The following is a 17,758-nucleotide window of genomic DNA, read 5'->3' as shown; positions in this document are numbered from 1 at the left end:
GCAGTTCACTGAGTGACTGCAGACTTATCGATTTGGACCGGACAACCCCTTTAATTCAAGCATTAATTCAAGGTCCATGAAGGGATTTAAGGAGGACCTGTCACTGGATTTATGCTGGCTCCCTTTAAGAGGTTACGTTGTGGAGGACCAGACACATCCATGCATTACCCAGATAAAGTCCATTGCTTTTTAATGCTTCACTTACCCTGTGGTGGCGAAGATATGCTTCTGGATTCCCCAAACCGATGAGCTATTTAGGGAAATAACGTTCCGGGATTCTTCATGTTTCCATTATTATTGCTATATTAAGGGATTACTAGGTCAGCAATTCTTAAACGTACTCTTTGAAGTAGTTCCACAGTGGATCTTCACTAAATATTGCTATATTCATTTTCTCATATTTTCAATTAAATTCATACAATCTGTCTGAGTTGTTTATTTTTGCTGTCATAAGATATGAAACAGGTCTTCCCCGCTCCCCGCCTTGGATTTAGCTGTGTCTAGAGCAGATTATAGTGTCATAACCCAGAGCAAAATAAAAATAAACAATCCTGTCTGATTATGTTATTTTCAGGCTATAAGTCACAAAGAAAGATACAAAGTAACACACGATATTTAGTAAATATTGAAAGAAATGTTAAATAAAAGTAGAAAACTACTATAAAAGGAAATAAAGCTAAATGGGGTTGTCAAACAGAACATTATATCTATCCAGGACTCTCTGATTTTGGATTAAAAGAAGGTAAATTATGTAAGTGATAGTGTACAAATCTTTCTGAGATCATTCCCATAGGCAAGGCTTAAAGGGGTTGTTCAGGCTTGGGGTTCAAGTCTGCAGCCATTCTATATGACTGCAAATGAATCTTTAGAGCGAGCACAGGGTGCGCTGTCAAGATCCTCCGGAGTGTGTTCCCCAAGTATGTGATTTTCATACTTCCAGCCACATTCTGACTAGATGTGTCTGGCCTCACTCAATTCACTGGCATTGAGTGAGGCCGCACACATCTGGTTGGCAAGTGACCGCATGTATGCAAATCACTTACTTGTGGTCACGCGCCCGACACCAGCGAATCCTGACAGTGCGCACTGCATGTGATGTGAGGATTCACATAAAGTGACTGCAGACTTATACCCTAAGCCTAGACAACGCCTTTAAAGTGATTGTCCCACATAACCTTTTTGTTTACTTTTCTGACTTATCATTTAGACTATATATATTATTTAATTATTATAGGTGGGGTCCGACTTCTGTTACCCCTGCTGTTGTCAAGAGGGGCCACAAGTGCAAGCTGGAGAGTTAGAAAAAGTCGAGTGTTCACTTTCAGATGTTTTTGATTCATTCACTCTGAATGAGCCACTCATTATGTGTAATCATGGGGGCCCAGATGTCAGACCCTTATGTGCCATACCTTTATGTAAAGCAACATTCTAAAGTAAATAGGTAGAAAAAGAATCGATGGTCACGTATGTGGGGAGTTTTCGTAATGGTCCCTGTGGTTGAAGCCACATCAATTATGCCTTTATTATCTATCCTGTACAAAGCTGATAAATGTTTTTTCTAAGATAGCCCCTTTAAATATTCTGTGATGATTAATACTGAGGAACAGGATGTTGCAACTACCGCCATTGCTTATCCAACTTCATACTTGTATATAAATACACACAATGCATTTGTTCTATACAGTCTTCACCTCCCATCGTGCATGTATTACTCCTATATATATCCCTCTGTGTCTTTTTGCTGCAGTACAATTAAGAAAATCACTGCTATTCTAATGTATAGGTGGCCGCATGCAAGGCTACAGCTCTAGGTGTTGTACAGGTAAGCTGTCGCGCCATGCATCCCTGGTGCTGGAAATTTCTGGCCCCATTATAGATTTTACGTAGGAACTCGACCCTGGTGCTAAAAATAAAAATAACCACAAGAACCGTAACCCACAAAACATAAGATAATGATTGTGGCCGATCAGACAACTAATACATTGCTGTACAATCCACTGAGATCTAGTGATCTAATCCTGATTACTGTAATTGAATGGGCATAGGCTTGGTAAGATCAGCAAATAGTAATTATATCAGTACGAACACCCAGTGAGTAAGCGGATATTATCTGTGTCCTGATCTTAAAATGAAGCAGCAATTAAACGTTCTAATGAGGAAATTAATTATCCTTAATCCAGTATCCGGTCCGTTCATCCATTGGATCTCCCTCCAAACCCCACCATAAATATACATTCTCAGGTTGACTGCTGGTTAGTGAGACTGAACCCACCTCAAGCTTTTCATTTTCCCTTTAACCATTTCATACAAGGTTTACCAAAACTGGACAACAGGAAGGCTAATTGCACCATGGTCCATCTTGTAGAACTCAATTCATATCTTAAAATTGGGTAAAGTTTCAGGTTTAGACATTCAGACTCACTGGACTTAAAAGAGGTTGTCCACTACTTAGACAACCCCCTTCTTTAATGTTAAAATGCCCCATGTCAAAGATACACAGATGGGGGGATCACGCTGATCACACCACTTTTACCACTTTGTCACAGATCCCACCGCTGTCATCAGTCATCAAGGGAACGCAACTCCGCTGCCTCCAATCGTCAGGGCAATTATGCAACTGGCTGATGAGTGATGGATGAGGCCGAGGCTGCTTCCACTACTAGGCTGGTTATTGGGGAACTCACAGTGAGTGTATGGTATATACACCTCCGATTCCAAATAATGGAATATAAGTATTGAACACATCAGCAATTTTCTATGTAAATATATTTCTACGTTTTCTATTTCATTGACATGAAATTCTCACCAAATGTTGGTAACAACCCATCCGTACCCCAATATGGTCACTGCTAGCTCCACAATAACAAAAATAGGAACCATTACTAGCTGCCACCATCAATCGTTTATGCATGCCGATTGGACACCCGTTACAGGTAGTGTAGCACCCTGAGGATTCGGCTGCTACAGGAGTATTGCACCTCAACCCAGAGGTGTGATATTCCACTCCCGGGTAAGGATGGAGTGTGGAACTGAGCTCAGATAGACTGCATGCACTACATACATCCCATTCCAGAGGAGCAGGCCGACGGCACTCCCACTTAGAAATGTGCAGGTGCGACCGAGCCTGTTCCTGGCTGGAGTGGGAGGGGGGAGGAACATCCCATGTAGTGTAGGGGCAGATAGGGGGAGCAGTCTGGGTAGTGGTAGGAGCTCATTGGGTGCTGGTCACCTGAGCTCACACATAGAGGGATATATAAGGAGGGCACCAACTTAGAATCAGGGTCAGTCAGCTGCAGAGGACAAGTCAGATGCAGAGAGCAGGAAACAGCAGCCCTGGAGAGAGAGAGAGTGGAGTGAAGAAAGACCCAGAGGGGGACAAAGAAGGGACCCAAGAACCCAAATAAGAACACCGGGTGAGGAGTCAGCAAGAGGGTACCGGAACCCAAGCTGGTGGGGGCAAAGACATTCCCCAGCCAGAGACCGGAGACCGTGGGCAGTGTCTGTCACGGTCACCCACTACATTCACCCTGAAGGCACACCACAGGAAGGGTCAGGGAACCTAAGGCCAAAGGTTGCCCAACAGAAGGCCCGAGGGAGCTGGACTTAGGTGAATCACTGGTGGGGACGGCTGAAGTAAGGACAGAGGGAGAGCTCAGGGCCACGCTCCGGACTTGTTTGGGGGTTGGCCGGATCCAGGACCTGGTGGACGCAGCACGGCTCGGGAGGTCACTTGGAGCTAGAGTGACCAGGAACATCTGCAGTAAGTAAAGACCCTTAACTGCACTACCCGAGTCTGTCATCATTACCGGCTGCACCGCACCACCACAACCCCCATCCTCTGCGCCTGTCCCCTCTGAGGCTATACCCCTCCCGTTGGGGGTTATCCCACCAAGCTGCGCATCCACCATCAGCCTCAGCGGACCCTGCTGCAGCGGCGGCCACAGTGACCGCATCACAACGGGTGGCGTAGTCGACACAACGAACTTTAATAACATCAGTAAAGACTGCCACATAACACATAGCTTGACGCCCTGGGCACGGGACCGGGTCACAGCCGCTCGGAGACTACAACACCCCATCTGATCCGGTGCCGGGTATTCCCCTCAGAAAGGAATATGTCCCAGGGGGCGCGTCAACTTTGGCGTAGTCGGCAGGATTACGTGCCCGCAACACCCGGGTACTGCGTGCCTGAAGAAAAGTGCAAGTTTACCTCAGAAAGAAGACTCCTGCCGGTTCCGGAGGGTCCACGCCATCGGACTCCATCACCAGTCGTTTCCCGCCGATTGTCCGCCATTTCCAGCTTGTTCCCGCCATCTGCAGAGTTTCCCGCCACTGGGCGACGCTTCCCGCCAAAACCGCAGATTTCCCGCCTTGGAAGAGCAGCGGACGCCATTATGGGCGTGCCAAAGGAGGGCAAGAGGCCACCTCCCATCGTGGGCCAGGACAGAAAATGGCGCCAAAAGTGGAAACCGCCCCCACCAACAGAGACTGTGATGCTGGAGGTGTCTGTCAGCGTGAAAGAACTACCCCTGGAGCTGACAGTCACCGAGTTGCCCCGGGACCGCCCTCGGAGGGGGAGGAGACGAAAGAAAAGAGCAAAGATGGGTGTCGCTTGGAGCAGTCTAGAACGAGCGCACCCGGAGGCAAGGTGTCCAGAGCGAGAGCACCCGGAGTCGAGAAGAGGAAGAGTAGACCCGGGAATGGAGCGGCAGCAGAGCAGCACCGGCCCGCTGGCCAGGAGCCTGCAGAAGGAAGAAGGAGGAGAGCAGAGCAGCACCGGCCCGCTGGCCAGGAGCCTGCCGGAAGCAGAGCAGAGCAGCACCGACCCGATGGTCAGGAGCCTGCTGGAGTCAACAACCCCGCTAGGCTTAGCGGAGATCCTGGCGCAGCTTCCCCGAGATCGGGAGTGCGCGCGGAGTGCCCTGGAGGGCCTCGCGGGAAGGATGGCCCGAGTGCAGAGGGAGATCCTGGCGGAGTGGGGCCGGGAGATGGCCCAGCGAGCTGGAATCCGTCCACGGAACCCGCTCCCTTGGAAGAAGACTCCGACTACCTCTGCGGATGACGCGGGAGGACCCAAGGCCGGAGACGGCGCAGAAGAGGGAGCGAGACGTATGGCAGCAGGTAAGGGGGACGCCTATACCCCACACCGGAAGACCACCCACCTGCCCCAGCTCCCCGTCGCAGAGCCCGAAAGTCCCCCTGCCGTACCCGAGACCGCCATGACACCGCCACCGACTAGGCCCCGACCGGAAGCCGCCGTCGCGACCCCAGTGACGTCACGCGTCGTGACCCGGAGCGTGGCGAAGGAAGGGAAGCCTCCGGCCTGGTCGCAAGGCCTAGCGTTTCCGGGCGCCGCATCCCCAGCAGAGCCATCTACCTCCGCGGAGCCTCCGGCCTGGTCGCAAGGCCAGGTGGCCCAGGGTGCCGCCGTGTTAACAGTTCCATTTACCTTCCAGATGCCCCAGGCCTGGCCGCAAGGCCTGGGCAATCTGGGCGCCCCCACCATCGCGCCCGCACCCGTAACATCAAGGGTGCCAAATCTGGGAGAGGACCCCTTCAGCCAGCCAGCGTGGCCGGACGGGCGGCCTTTCATCTGGCCCAAAGAATTCTTGGAACTGGAGCGACAAAAGAAGTTAGGTCCCCTGTGTGAGCCCCTGATCCCGGCTCCAAAGCCCGTGACTCGGGTCTCGCCTCCACTCGAGGAAGCCCAGTTCGTGTGGGACCCCACGGGAGAAGATTTGATGGGGTTCACCGGAGAGACTCGGGCAGCTGCAGCAGAGCGTACCGAGTGTTGCCGTCAACAGCTGGCAGAGTTCAAGAGAGAGCGGGAGGAGAGGCGGGCCAGAGAGCAATGGGCCCGGACCCGCAGCGCGGAGCAAAAGAGTCGGACCAGAAGGGACCCCTATGCAGCAGATCGTCCCCGTACCATCGGGACGGTAATAAAGTTTAATGCGCAGCATGGGTGGGGCTTCATAAAGGACCGGAACACCATGGGTGACGTCTTCGTTACCCGACGGGATGTCGAGTCTCACCTGCCAGAGGGTCACAAAGGCCGTGACCTCTACGTCGGTGACGAGGTAACGTTCACCCGGCACAAGTGTGCCAAGGGACCTTACGCCCTCCACGTGCATCGCCTGACAGAGGAGGAGTTGCGGTGTAGGGAGGAGGAGCCAGAAGACCCGGACGGGTTCAAGGCTAGAAGGTACTATGACTGAAATAGTACAAAGGAGATGTAAATAGTTACCTGTCGGGGTACCCAAGTAACCGTGGCTGCTTTAAAGTTTAGTCCCCGTTGGGACCAGTGAACAGTTTAACCCGTGTGTCCCCTACCCAAACCAGGCTGAGGACTGTGAGCAGCCATCCCATTCCCTTTACTTGGCCGGGGACTGAGAACGGCCAAAACTTCCCTGTACATAGTTGCGCTTCCTAAGGCGCCCCCTACTGGTTTTATGAGAAACTGCTTATCAAAAGACTGTCGCACTTTATCTGGTCACGAGTTGCACGGTGACCAGAGGAGGAAGAAAGAAAGAGACGACGAGAATGTTATAATGATGTCTATATGAAAAAGTTATATATATATAATATTTTATATGTTTTATATGTTTATAAAAATTTGTATGTTTTGGTGTTTTTGTCTTTGCAGCCCGAGGACGTGCTGTGATTTACCAGGGGGGAATGTAGCACCCTGAGGATTCGGCTGCTACAGGAGTATTGCACCTCAACCCAGAGGTGTGATATTCCACTCCCGGGTAAGGATGGAGTGTGGAACTGAGCTCAGATAGACTGCATGCACTACATACATCCCATTCCAGAGGAGCAGGCCGACGGCACTCCCACTTAGAAATGTGCAGGTGCGACCGAGCCTGTTCCTGGCTGGAGTGGGAGGGGGGAGGAACATCCCATGTAGTGTAGGGGCAGATAGGGGGAGCAGTCTGGGTAGTGGTAGGAGCTCATTGGGTGCTGGTCACCTGAGCTCACACATAGAGGGATATATAAGGAGGGCACCAACTTAGAATCAGGGTCAGTCAGCTGCAGAGGACAAGTCAGATGCAGAGAGCAGGAAACAGCAGCCCTGGAGAGAGAGAGAGTGGAGTGAAGAAAGACCCAGAGGGGGACAAAGAAGGGACCCAAGAACCCAAATAAGAACACCGGGTGAGGAGTCAGCAAGAGGGTACCGGAACCCAAGCTGGTGGGGGCAAAGACATTCCCCAGCCAGAGACCGGAGACCGTGGGCAGTGTCTGTCACGGTCACCCACTACATTCACCCTGAAGGCACACCACAGGAAGGGTCAGGGAACCTAAGGCCAAAGGTTGCCCAACAGAAGGCCCGAGGGAGCTGGACTTAGGTGAATCACTGGTGGGGACGGCTGAAGTAAGGACAGAGGGAGAGCTCAGGGCCACGCTCCGGACTTGTTTGGGGGTTGGCCGGATCCAGGACCTGGTGGACGCAGCACGGCTCGGGAGGTCACTTGGAGCTAGAGTGACCAGGAACATCTGCAGTAAGTAAAGACCCTTAACTGCACTACCCGAGTCTGTCATCATTACCGGCTGCACCGCACCACCACAACCCCCATCCTCTGCGCCTGTCCCCTCTGAGGCTATACCCCTCCCGTTGGGGGTTATCCCACCAAGCTGCGCATCCACCATCAGCCTCAGCGGACCCTGCTGCAGCGGCGGCCACAGTGACCGCATCACAACGGGTGGCGTAGTCGACACAACGAACTTTAATAACATCAGTAAAGACTGCCACATAACACATAGCTTGACGCCCTGGGCACGGGACCGGGTCACAGCCGCTCGGAGACTACAACACCCCATCTGATCCGGTGCCGGGTATTCCCCTCAGAAAGGAATATGTCCCAGGGGGCGCGTCAACTTTGGCGTAGTCGGCAGGATTACGTGCCCGCAACACCCGGGTACTGCGTGCCTGAAGAAAAGTGCAAGTTTACCTCAGAAAGAAGACTCCTGCCGGTTCCGGAGGGTCCACGCCATCGGACTCCATCACCAGTCGTTTCCCGCCGATTGTCCGCCATTTCCAGCTTGTTCCCGCCATCTGCAGAGTTTCCCGCCACTGGGCGACGCTTCCCGCCAAAACCGCAGATTTCCCGCCTTGGAAGAGCAGCGGACGCCATTATGGGCGTGCCAAAGGAGGGCAAGAGGCCACCTCCCATCGTGGGCCAGGACAGAAAATGGCGCCAAAAGTGGAAACCGCCCCCACCAACAGAGACTGTGATGCTGGAGGTGTCTGTCAGCGTGAAAGAACTACCCCTGGAGCTGACAGTCACCGAGTTGCCCCGGGACCGCCCTCGGAGGGGGAGGAGACGTAAGAAAAGAGCAAAGATGGGTGTCGCTTGGAGCAGTCTAGAACGAGCGCACCCGGAGGCAAGGTGTCCAGAGCGAGAGCACCCGGAGTCGAGAAGAGGAAGAGTAGACCCGGGAATGGAGCGGCAGCAGAGCAGCACCGGCCCGCTGGCCAGGAGCCTGCAGAAGGAAGAAGGAGGAGAGCAGAGCAGCACCGGCCCGCTGGCCAGGAGCCTGCCGGAAGCAGAGCAGAGCAGCACCGACCCGATGGTCAGGAGCCTGCTGGAGTCAACAACCCCGCTAGGCTTAGCGGAGATCCTGGCGCAGCTTCCCCGAGATCGGGAGTGCGCGCGGAGTGCCCTGGAGGGCCTCGCGGGAAGGATGGCCCGAGTGCAGAGGGAGATCCTGGCGGAGTGGGGCCGGGAGATGGCCCAGCGAGCTGGAATCCGTCCACGGAACCCGCTCCCTTGGAAGAAGACTCCGACTACCTCTGCGGATGACGCGGGAGGACCCAAGGCCGGAGACGGCGCAGAAGAGGGAGCGAGACGTATGGCAGCAGGTAAGGGGGACGCCTATACCCCACACCGGAAGACCACCCACCTGCCCCAGCTCCCCGTCGCAGAGCCCGAAAGTCCCCCTGCCGTACCCGAGACCGCCATGACACCGCCACCGACTAGGCCCCGACCGGAAGCCGCCGTCGCGACCCCAGTGACGTCACGCGTCGTGACCCGGAGCGTGGCGAAGGAAGGGAAGCCTCCGGCCTGGTCGCAAGGCCTAGCGTTTCCGGGCGCCGCATCCCCAGCAGAGCCATCTACCTCCGCGGAGCCTCCGGCCTGGTCGCAAGGCCAGGTGGCCCAGGGTGCCGCCGTGTTAACAGTTCCATTTACCTTCCAGATGCCCCAGGCCTGGCCGCAAGGCCTGGGCAATCTGGGCGCCCCCACCATCGCGCCCGCACCCGTAACATCAAGGGTGCCAAATCTGGGAGAGGACCCCTTCAGCCAGCCAGCGTGGCCGGACGGGCGGCCTTTCATCTGGCCCAAAGAATTCTTGGAACTGGAGCGACAAAAGAAGTTAGGTCCCCTGTGTGAGCCCCTGATCCCGGCTCCAAAGCCCGTGACTCGGGTCTCGCCTCCACTCGAGGAAGCCCAGTTCGTGTGGGACCCCACGGGAGAAGATTTGATGGGGTTCACCGGAGAGACTCGGGCAGCTGCAGCAGAGCGTACCGAGTGTTGCCGTCAACAGCTGGCAGAGTTCAAGAGAGAGCGGGAGGAGAGGCGGGCCAGAGAGCAATGGGCCCGGACCCGCAGCGCGGAGCAAAAGAGTCGGACCAGAAGGGACCCCTATGCAGCAGATCGTCCCCGTACCATCGGGACGGTAATAAAGTTTAATGCGCAGCATGGGTGGGGCTTCATAAAGGACCGGAACACCATGGGTGACGTCTTCGTTACCCGACGGGATGTCGAGTCTCACCTGCCAGAGGGTCACAAAGGCCGTGACCTCTACGTCGGTGACGAGGTAACGTTCACCCGGCACAAGTGTGCCAAGGGACCTTACGCCCTCCACGTGCATCGCCTGACAGAGGAGGAGTTGCGGTGTAGGGAGGAGGAGCCAGAAGACCCGGACGGGTTCAAGGCTAGAAGGTACTATGACTGAAATAGTACAAAGGAGATGTAAATAGTTACCTGTCGGGGTACCCAAGTAACCGTGGCTGCTTTAAAGTTTAGTCCCCGTTGGGACCAGTGAACAGTTTAACCCGTGTGTCCCCTACCCAAACCAGGCTGAGGACTGTGAGCAGCCATCCCATTCCCTTTACTTGGCCGGGGACTGAGAACGGCCAAAACTTCCCTGTACATAGTTGCGCTTCCTAAGGCGCCCCCTACTGGTTTTATGAGAAACTGCTTATCAAAAGACTGTCGCACTTTATCTGGTCACGAGTTGCACGGTGACCAGAGGAGGAAGAAAGAAAGAGACGACGAGAATGTTATAATGATGTCTATATGAAAAAGTTATATATATATAATATTTTATATGTTTTATATGTTTATAAAAATTTGTATGTTTTGGTGTTTTTGTCTTTGCAGCCCGAGGACGTGCTGTGATTTACCAGGGGGGAATGTAGCACCCTGAGGATTCGGCTGCTACAGGAGTATTGCACCTCAACCCAGAGGTGTGATATTCCACTCCCGGGTAAGGATGGAGTGTGGAACTGAGCTCAGATAGACTGCATGCACTACATACATCCCATTCCAGAGGAGCAGGCCGACGGCACTCCCACTTAGAAATGTGCAGGTGCGACCGAGCCTGTTCCTGGCTGGAGTGGGAGGGGGGAGGAACATCCCATGTAGTGTAGGGGCAGATAGGGGGAGCAGTCTGGGTAGTGGTAGGAGCTCATTGGGTGCTGGTCACCTGAGCTCACACATAGAGGGATATATAAGGAGGGCACCAACTTAGAATCAGGGTCAGTCAGCTGCAGAGGACAAGTCAGATGCAGAGAGCAGGAAACAGCAGCCCTGGAGAGAGAGAGAGTGGAGTGAAGAAAGACCCAGAGGGGGACAAAGAAGGGACCCAAGAACCCAAATAAGAACACCGGGTGAGGAGTCAGCAAGAGGGTACCGGAACCCAAGCTGGTGGGGGCAAAGACATTCCCCAGCCAGAGACCGGAGACCGTGGGCAGTGTCTGTCACGGTCACCCACTACATTCACCCTGAAGGCACACCACAGGAAGGGTCAGGGAACCTAAGGCCAAAGGTTGCCCAACAGAAGGCCCGAGGGAGCTGGACTTAGGTGAATCACTGGTGGGGACGGCTGAAGTAAGGACAGAGGGAGAGCTCAGGGCCACGCTCCGGACTTGTTTGGGGGTTGGCCGGATCCAGGACCTGGTGGACGCAGCACGGCTCGGGAGGTCACTTGGAGCTAGAGTGACCAGGAACATCTGCAGTAAGTAAAGACCCTTAACTGCACTACCCGAGTCTGTCATCATTACCGGCTGCACCGCACCACCACAACCCCCATCCTCTGCGCCTGTCCCCTCTGAGGCTATACCCCTCCCGTTGGGGGTTATCCCACCAAGCTGCGCATCCACCATCAGCCTCAGCGGACCCTGCTGCAGCGGCGGCCACAGTGACCGCATCACAACGGGTGGCGTAGTCGACACAACGAACTTTAATAACATCAGTAAAGACTGCCACATAACACATAGCTTGACGCCCTGGGCACGGGACCGGGTCACAGCCGCTCGGAGACTACAACACCCCATCTGATCCGGTGCCGGGTATTCCCCTCAGAAAGGAATATGTCCCAGGGGGCGCGTCAGTAGCACATGGCTTCAGGGGCACGGTTTACAGAGCAAGAGAATCATAGCTATTAAATTTATATATTTAATCCAGAAAGATAGGCAGTGTTTATAAAAAAATATACAAGATGATACAAAATGGAAATAAACAATACGATATATATAATTACATGAAATAAAAAGGAATAACGGAACAAAATAACTAAACCCGATGTCACAGAAATGGCTCAGAGCTTAGCGGAGGGAGGTACTCCAGGATAACGGACAGAACCTACAGCAAGCTGCAGCTCTCTAGACCTGACAAAGGATCCAAACCCAAATACTGCTTTTTATTAGCTCTAAGTTATGCCCACACACCTCCCTTTGATGACCTCATGTGGGGGCTGTTTGTGGGATATTCTTGGCCCTTCAGAATTTTATGAGATCCCCAACTTACAGGATATCTTTGCCCCTGGAGATCCCAGGCAGTAGATATCTTCGTCATATTTCTTAACGTGATTTCACATTTACATAGTGGTCAAACATGACCTGGATAGCATCATCTATCGTACCAATATGAAGTTGGAGGGGTTCTAGTGGACTTATAATGATGTGAGTGAATGCGTTATGGCCATCCCTTTTCTACAATGCCGAAAATCTGTATCCCACAAATATTAGATTAATGCAAGCCCCAATATTCCGATCTGGACACTGGTCTGCGACATTTCTCCTCCTCTGCATTAACCAATGTCCATATTGGTATCTGCTTCCCATAGTAGATATTTCCTGTTTAATTACCTGGACACTGCAGGAGGTCTCTGCTTCAAATATTGTTTTAGTTAGTTCTCTCTCCCTAGCTATGATTAATTCCAGATGTTCAATGTGTAGCCCTATTTCAAAAGAAGTTGAAGTGTCAGGTCTTCTCCAGTTATAGGTATTTTTCCCTCTTCCTCATATGTTCAATATGAGGGGGATTGTCTTATGGATTTTAATTTTCCTCTATGACACCCCAGATAAAATGAAAAAACACATACTCACTTCCCGGACCGGATTCGTATTAGTAATATTGGCACTGTCTCCCCGTGCTCACGTGACATTGTTTATTTCACGTGACCATGCCATCCAATCAATGGCCGCTGATGGGCTGCAGCCTACACAGTTCCATCAGATGGAATAGTTTTGGCTGATGGAATTGTGAAGACTGTAGACCATTAGTGGCCGCTGATTGAACGCAGTGCTCACATGACATACTGTAACAATATTACGTGACCGCCGGGATACACAGCGCTGACATCGCTAGTATGACTCCAGTCCAGGACGTGAGAATATGCTTTTTTATTTTATTGGGGCACTTTAGCATTTAGGAAGGAGTTGTCCAGTAGTGAACAACCTCTTTACCAAATTGCATTCCAGTATCATCACTTAGTGTCGTTTATTCAGGATGAGGAGAATTTGAGCTACGATGCAGTGAGCTTACATGCAGTTAATCAGAATCACAGGGAAAGTGCGTTAGGATAACCAAAGGCTTAGTTATATGGGGGCAAAGGTAATGTTCACACCTAATATTCTGGTGACTGAGGTGGCCCAAATGATCCTCTACTTAATGAAGGTACTAGTACCAGATTTTGCATAATGGCCCAAGAGCCTTAACTTACATCTTTCATACGCCAAATTTTTTTGTGAAACTAAGCTGTAATTGGAGATATTTGGCTGCAGTATTGCTGGAGGTCGGTAGCTATCCCTGGAGATCTGTGGCTGACACAGGCGCTTAAGTACTGTGGCTGTCATTGGAGTCTGTGGTTGTCACTGGAATTCTATGGCTGTCACCAGAAATCTGTGGCTCTTACTGGAGGTCTATAGCTGCCACAGGAGTTCTATGGCTATAACTGGAGATCTGTGACTGCAACATAATGTTGGAGGTTGGAGGTTTGTGGTTATCACTGTTTTTTGAATTCTGTGACTATCAGTGTTTCTGGAGGTCTGTGGCTCACTCTTTTATGGAGGTCTGTGGCTATCACGGTTTCTGGAGATCTTTGGCTCCACTGTTTCTGGAGGTCTGTGGCTCCACTGTTTCTGGAGGTCTGTGGCTCACTCTTTCTGGAGGTCTGTGGCTCCACTGTTTCTGGAGGTCTGTGGCTCCACTGTTTCTGGAGGTCTGTGGCTCACTCTTTCTGGAGGTCTGTGGCTCCACTGTTTCTGGAGGTCTGTGGCTCCACTGTTTCTGGAGGTCTGTGGCTCACTCTTTCTGGAGGTCTGTGGCTCCATTGTTTTTGGACGTGTGTTGATATCACAGTTTCTGGAGATCTTTGGCTCCACTATTTCTGGAGGTCTGTGTCTCCACTGTTTCTGGGGGCCTTTGGCCATCATTGTTTCTGAAAGTCTGTGGCTATCATTGCTTCTGGAGGTCTGAGCTATCACTGTTTCTAGAGGTCTGTAGCTCCACTGTTACGTGAAGTTTATGGCTCCAATGTAACTGGAGGTCTGTGGCCCCACTGTTACTGGATGTCTGTGGCTCTACTGTTAGTGGAGGTCTGTGTCTCAGTATATAAAAAGTTTCAGCCAGCTCACCTGAGCAATTCGAAGAAAGGAGCACGGAAATTCGTCCTGATCAGACACCAACAGTACTGAAGAAAACAAAAAGGTATCCAGCTCCAGGATCCAAGGAAACAGGAAAATTGTAAAACCTTTGCTTAAAATGTCCTAGTAACAGCTATTCAATTGCACCTGTACATCGGTTTTATTTATTCATTCCTTAATTTTTGGATGGAGTAATTTTTATGAATTTTTTCTAATAAAGTTGCTATTTTAAAATGTTCCTGTTTCCTCGGATCCTGGAGTTGGATACCTTTTTGTTTTCTTCATGTCTGTGTCACCACAGTTGCTGGAGGCCTGTGGCTATCACTGGTTCTAAAAGTTTGCGACTCCACTGTTTCTGGAGGTCTGTGGTTATCATGGTTTCTGGAGGTCTGCGGCTCTCTGTTTCTGGAGGCCTGTGGCTATCACGGTTTCTGGAGGCCTCTAGTTATCACGGTTTCTGGAGGCCTGTGGCTACTGTTTCTGGAAGCCTGTGGCTCAACTATTTCTAGAGGCCTGTGGCTCAACTATTTCTAGAGGTCTGTGGCTCAACTGTTTCTAGAGGCCTGTGGCTATCACGGTTACTGGAGGCCTCTGGTTATTACGGTTTCTGGAGGCCTGTGGTTATCACGGTTTCTGGAGGCCTGTGGCTCACTGTTTCTAGATGTTTGTGGCTCAACTGTTTCTGGAGGTCTGTGGTTCTAATGTTACTAGAGGTCTGTGGCTATCACGTTTCCAGCTACAATAATAATCTTTATAAAAACCTTGGTGGATATCCCATTTGAAAAACATTTTAAATAGTGTATTAGTTTTGGACAGCCTGTATACCCTCTGCACACATACCCTCCCTTCTCGACTGAGGACGTCACTCCATATAAAAACGTTTGAAATCGAATGTATGTCAAAAACAGAGGAGGATGATGACGAGAAGCCTGACATCAGAGGATGACTTCGTCCAGGCTTCTGATTAAGTCACCGCTGTTCATACGGTGCAATCTCATGCTTTAACCTCTGTCCGCTGTCACACAAGTGAAAGGAAGTCCTTGTCTAGCTGCCTCTCCTCTGGGAATGTTTGGATCCAATTTAAGCCTCTGGTTCAAGTTTCTGATATTGTCATTGCAGAACAAATGCTTTACATAGAATGATATTGTACAAGCTGGAATTAACTCAAAACTGTGTGAAAAATGCTGCAAATGGTTTCTGCAGACGCTGATGTTAGTGACCGAGTGCATCAGCAAATTTACCGTGACAAGTCCTTAATTCTAAAACCATACTCACCATTGCTGCAGATCCGCCATGCACCAGGCCAGGACAGAAGTAATACATCCCTCTAAGGGTACACAGTATGCTTGTGCAATACACCAGGATTATTTTTTGTTCAAGATAAATTAATGCAAAATAGGGAAGGGGGAAGGTAGGAATGTGCAGTATATCTGGGGAGCCCCTGTTACACTCAGTCACTCAAGGGTATTTGTATCGATGCACCTACACCAGAAAAATTGCATCAAAATAGACAATGTCTGTTAATAAATACATAGACATGCCAAAACCTAATAACTATACAGAGATGGGAAGATGCTGCAGAAACTCACAATAGACACCTCAGCTGCTGCAGAACATCATAATACACACCTCAGCTGCTGCACAGGGGCCCAAGAGGTATGGGGGCCCATTTCCACCTTCAAAACAGGTGGAATAGAGCAGAACAGTTATTGGATTGTAAATGGCCCATATGTTATTCTTGTACAGAAGCAAAGGTTCAGCCAATGACCAGCTCCAGGATGATCAAAGACAGTGTCAAGTTACCTGTGAGTACTGTGACAGTTAGAAGACTCCTGTGTGAAGCTAATCTCTTCTCAAGAAGTCCCCGCAAAATCCCACTGTTAAATAAAAGACATGTACTGAAGCAGATACAATTTGCCAAAGAACGCATCAACTGGCCTAAAGAGAAATGGAGAAACATTTTGTGGACTAATGAAAGTAAAATTGTTCTTTTTGGGTCCAAGGGCTGCAGACAGTTCGTTAGATGACCCCAAACTCTGCATTCAAGCCACAATACACTCTGAAGACAGTAAAGCATGGTGGTGCAAGCATCATGATATGGGCATCTTTCTTTTACTATGATGGTGGACCTATTTACCGCATACCAGGGATCATGGACCAGTTTGCATATATTAAAATACTTGAAGAGGTCATGTTGCCATACGCTGAAGAAGATATACCCTTGAAATGAGTGTTTCAACAAGACAACGACCCTAAACACACCAGTAAAAGAGCAAAATCTTGGTTCTAGTCCAACAAAATTGAGGTTATGGAGTTGCCAGCCCAATCCCCAGACCTTAATCCGATAGAACACTTGTGGGGTGACATCAAAAATGCCGTTTCTGAGGCAAAGCCAACAAGTGCCAGAAAGTTGTGGGATGTAGTAAAAGCATCCTGAGCTGGAATAATGACGCGCCCCTTGTGCCGTGGGGTACTCGGTAGCCGGGCCGGTCGGTGCTGGGGGATGTCACGGTGGCTGTGATCCGGTCTGTGACCCAGGGCGGTCAATAAAAGGGGAAGTAAAAGGTGAATAAAGTTTTTATAGAGATAATGTTCATGACGCCACCTGTGGTATGCGGCTATATGGGGCCACCGCTGCGGTGCAGATCCACTGGAGCTGATGGTGAAGCAGCAGAGTTGGTTCAGCTCTCCACAGGCAGAGCTTAGCTCCAGGGCAGGATATAGAGATTTTATGAGGTAGATGTTGCTGGTGCTGTGTAGTGCAGGGCTGGTGATGGCGCAGCAATTGTTCAAGGACTTAGTGGGGTGCAGTCTTCAGATTTTACTCACAATTATCACGCTGCTCCTGGGTACAACTGCCAGACAATAACCTCCCACTTCGTCCCGAGTTCACCAAGGAAGGGGTTCAGCAATCTCTCAAGTATCTCAGGACTACTTAAACGGGACCCCGTTCTATGTTCCTTACTCGGTCGTCTTCCTGCGCTGGCTCTCACCCTTCTGCCCTGTGCCTCACAATCAGTGTCCCAAGCCAGTAGCCTCGGATCTTGTCGGGCGACGTGCAGTCCCCTGAATCCTATGCGGCCACCTTTTCGGCAATATAATTGTGGTTTTGGGCAGCTGCACCTTGAAAGTACAGTCGCCTCCGGTTATCTAGCTGAGCCTTGTAGTTCTCCACTAGTTAGGGGCCGGTCCCCTCTGTGGCCTGATCCCTCCATGTCCGTGTAGATTCGGGCTCACGGGTGGCTTCCGCACTCACCGTGCCCCTGGGATCCCCTCTGTTCTTTCTGGAGCCTTCCCTCTGCTCGCGTCCTCTCTCAGTCTGTCCTCCTGGGCCTCTCTTACTGGGCCTTGCTCTTTCCTCCACTCCTCCTGATCAGAGCTCCTCCAGAGCTCCTGCTGCCAACTCTCTCTCTCTCCTCAAACTGCTCTTACTCCTTCAAGATGGTTCCCTTCTTATACTCCTACTGACGGTGCTCCCCTGATCTACTTCCTCCACCCACACCCACTACATGGTTCCCCCTCTCTCAGTTCCCCCCATTTCCAACCAGGGACAGGGCTCAGCATTGTACACTTGCATCTTGCCCCTGCCTGCTGGTCTGGAATGGTGTA

Source organism: Phyllobates terribilis, unplaced genomic scaffold (genome assembly GCF_046119375.1).
Source record: "Phyllobates terribilis strain yellow unplaced genomic scaffold, ASM4611937v1 Scaffold_12__6_contigs__length_324123572, whole genome shotgun sequence".
In the NCBI taxonomy this organism is placed as follows: Eukaryota; Metazoa; Chordata; class Amphibia; order Anura; family Dendrobatidae; genus Phyllobates; species Phyllobates terribilis.
This window is presented reverse-complemented; position numbering follows the sequence as displayed.